The 4,172-nt window shown below is 43.8% G+C and overlaps 1 pseudogene; it reads left to right on the top strand.

Moving 5' to 3' along the window:
• The first annotated feature begins 3,308 nt into the window (after nt 1-3,308).
• Nucleotides 3,309-3,824, top strand: LOC105571028 (annotated as a pseudogene).
• Nucleotides 3,825-4,172: the final 348 nt, after the last annotated feature.

The raw sequence follows: 4,172 nt of genomic DNA, 5'->3' as shown, positions 1-4,172 counted from the left end.
TTTATCTAGTAGCTCTAGGTTTAACACTTCCAGTTTCAGTAAACAGTTGGACAATACTGCGAAAAGTCGTTGCAGAAGGAACATTCCTATCAGGGAACAGATTAGCATACCTTTGACGAGCTTTTTCAACATTTCTATGAGCCTCAAAGTACGAGGAAATGATATCTACTCTCCCTACAATCGTTAACATCGTGGAACAATTGAGAAGAGACGTTTACAGTCCGAATCATTGAAGTAAAATGAACAGTCTGACCACTTTGCTTTTCGAACATTTGCTTCAATGAAACACTTGTGAGAGGCAAGGGGACTCACAGTAATCAAGCACCCCGAAGGGAACAAATTACTACTACGTCCACGTCGTTGTTCCTCGGTAAAACTAAAAGTAGTCTAAGAATGCATTGCAGGAGGATAGACGGTGTCACATGATATGATAGCATTTTCAAAAATATCAAAAAATTTACTTTGATTTTCCTAATCTGATGTGTATTTTTTTTAGATATTACCATTTTTCAACAATTTTCAACTCATTTTCATTTTTGCCGATTACAGCGCCATCTATCATGAAACGAAAAAAATGTCTTATACAAAAGTTACATATTTTTTCACGGAGAATCCAAATCTGCAATAAAAAATAGGGGTTTCTATTTAAGATTTCGCCCCCCCTCCCGCCCCCGGGGGTGGTGCAGGGGGGTCGAGCTTTATGTTAATGGATGACCCTCTTCGAGGTGAACAACTTTTATTGCAACTTTTTTTTAATCCGATTTGTATTTTTCCAAATATTCTGAAAAACAGTATTAAATGCCTCACCCTGTATAATCGGTCCGGAAGCCTGCCGCATCACAGTAGGAGATTTTATACGAGATCGAGAAGAAAAACATTGTGGACAGTATAAAGTCTGAAAAGACGCTAGCGCGACAACATGGAACAACGAGAGCAAGATCTGGTGGAACGAGCCGACAGGATCACCACATTAGGTGATTATTTGGGGTGGCTGCTGCAATGCGACGAGTGTATCGCAGAGCTAGAGGAACACAGCCGTGTCAAGCGTCCGAAGCTATCCATCGGTAACAGGCAATCGCTGGTGGCTCGAATCGCACGACTCGAGAGTGTCAAGTGCCGAGTTGAAAGGCGATTCGTACATTTCGGGGGTGGTGGTGCAGGGCCTTCTTCGAGAGCGCAACTGTCGTGGCGCGAGATCGACATCGCGTTCGAAAATCGCGTGCTTACCGGTGCGGTGATTAACGCGGAGTACATCGAGCCGCGCAAATTTCTCGACGACGCTCGCGATATCGTGATCAAACACGTGCGAGACGCTATCGAACGCTATAATTGTGTAAAGGCGAATACCGCGTTCAACGGGGAGTTTGTGGCGGGTGACAAATGTGCGAATAAAAGCATAAATACAAAAACTATGAACTGTTTATTACAACGGATCTACAACAGTGGTACGAGTCGCGCGTAATCGGTCCGATTCTAACAGAACTCGAAGAGTTTCAGGAGCGTGATAGCGGGTGGGCGCTGTCGCGTATACACAACGTAACTATTAACGTGAACAAGTGCAATCCTATGCGCGCGGGATGCCATATAGACATGCCAGAAGTGGTGAAACGAAAGAAAGCAGTGATCAACGTACGATCAACAGACAATGCGTGTTTCGCGTGGTCGGTGGTCACTGCTCTGCATCCAGCTGAAAGGCATGTGGATCGGAAATCGTTGTATCCGCATTACAGCGATGTGTTAAACCTGCGAGACATTCCAATGCCGATGACATTAAGTGGTATTAAAAAGTTTGAACAGTATTTCCATCAATGTGTACAGCATCGATGAAAAGAACTATTGTGAACACGCAATCGTACCGCTACGAGTTGCTGACGAGAAGAAGGAGAAGCACGTGAACCTATTATACCTGCAAGATCAGGGGGGTGCTGAAGTGGGCCACTTCGTCTGGATAAAAAACTTATCCCGCCTCGTGAGCTCGCAACTCAGTAAACACAAGGAGAAGAAATACATTTGCGATCGGTGAGTATCAATACAATTTATGAAAAATTGTTTTATTTGAAAAAATATAAAATGTTTTTTTTCCAGATGCATGCATTATTTCCATTCAAATGGAAAGTTGGAAGCCCACAGCGTGGACTGTCAACAGATAAATGACTGCACGATCGTATTACCCAGCGAGAAGGACAAGTGGCTCAGTTTTAACAACTACAGCAGGAAGGAACGCGTGCCGTTTGTAGTGTACGCGGACCTTGAGTGCATCTTGAAAAAGACTGATACCGATACCAAAGCATACCAGCACCACCAGGTATTTAGCATCGCGTACTACGTCCACTGCTCGTATGACGACTCGCTATCAACTCGCTATCGGTTTCGTCGTGATAAGGATTGCGTCGCATGGTTCGCCGACCAACTAGAAGAATTAGCATATCGTGTACAAAATATTCTGTCGAGTAATGTTCCCATGCAAACACTTTCGAAAGAACAGTATGAGAAATTTAAAAGCACCACGCACTGTCACATATGCGAGAAACCGTTCACACAGGGTGACGATAGAGTACGCGACCATTGCCATCTAACCGGGCGATATAGAGGCCCCGCGCATTCTAATTGTAACTTAAATTACAAAGATGCATATTTCATTCCAATCGTTTTTCATAATTTATCCGGTTATGACGCACATTTCATAATTAAAGAAATCGCCACCGCATTCGAGGGAACCGTCGAGCTACTTCCCATCAATAAAGAAAAATATATATATATCGTTCACGAAGAACGTCAGGGATACGATGTGCAATAAAGGGGAGAAGGGTGTCAAACTGCGATTTATTGACTCATACAAATTTCTGAGTATTAGCCTCGATAAATTGGCATCGTTTCTCCATAGAGACAAATTAAAAATTGTACGATCTGAATTTTCAAAATTATCCAGCGACGATTTCGATCTATTGACGCGTAAAGGTGTGTTTCCCTATGAATATGTGGATTGCGCGGACAAGTTGCAGGACCCGCGTCTACCTCCGCGCGAGTTATTTTTCAGTTCTCTGATCGGTGACACCGTATCAGAGAGCGATTACATGCATGCTTTGAATGTCTGGAATCGATTCTCCATCCAAATCCTAGGCGACTACAGCGATTTATATTTGAAAACCGATGTCTTGTTATTGGCCGACATTTGTGAAAATTTCAGTACTACGTGTATCGAGAGCTACGGATTAGATCCCGCGTATTATCATACTTTGCCTGGTTTCACGTGGGACGCCATGCTTAAACATACGCGTATAAATTTCGAACTCCTCACGGACATTGATATGGTCATGTTTGTGGAACGCGGCATACGCATCTCAGCCAATGTTCCGGTAGATATGCTCGAGCCAATAACAAGTACATGCAGTCTTATGATCCATCGAAACCATCCTCATACCTGATGTACTTTGATGTCAATAATTTGTACGGTTGAGCAATGTGTCAGCCGCTGCCTTACGCGAATTTTCGATGGATCGAAGATATTACGAATTTCGACGCGAGCGCAATCGCTGCGGACTCATCGACAGGTTACATACTCGAGGTCGGTCTCGAGTATCCACAGCATCTTCATGACGCGCACATTGACCTACCGTTCTGTCCGACGCGCGATAAGCCACCCAACAAGCGGCAGGATAAACTTCTCGCGACAGTGTATGATAAGAAGCGTTACCGTCATACACTATCGCAACCTGCAACAGTGCAGGCGTCATGGTCTTCGCGTGACAAAGATACACCGTGTATTGGAGTTTTCGCAATCTCCATGGCTCCGCGATTACATCGAGCTTAATACTTAGTTTAGAACACGTGCGACAAACGATTTCGAAAAAAATTTGTACAAATTAATGAACAACGCGGTATTTGGCAGAACAATGGAAAATGTGCGGAATCATGTCGACGTTAAACTTCTAACAAAGTGGGATGGTCGTTACGGTACGGAGGCAATGATCTCGAAACCCAATTTTCACAGTCGCCGTGGAATTGCGAAAACTCGAGGTGAAATTCAACAAGCCAATCTACGTGGGTATGTGCATCCTCGACATATCCAAGATCTGCTTGTATGAATTTCATCACGATTATATGTTACCGATGTACCGCGAGCATTGTAAAATTATGTACACTGATACAGACAGTCTCATATACCACGTCAA

This window comes from Vollenhovia emeryi, unplaced genomic scaffold (genome assembly GCF_000949405.1).
Source record: "Vollenhovia emeryi isolate VEMERY1.0 unplaced genomic scaffold, V.emery_V1.0 DF941326.1, whole genome shotgun sequence".
NCBI lineage: Eukaryota > Metazoa > Arthropoda > Insecta > Hymenoptera > Formicidae > Vollenhovia > Vollenhovia emeryi.
The sequence above is the reverse complement of the archived record's forward strand: the minus strand, read 5'-3'. Positions and strand labels throughout refer to the sequence as shown.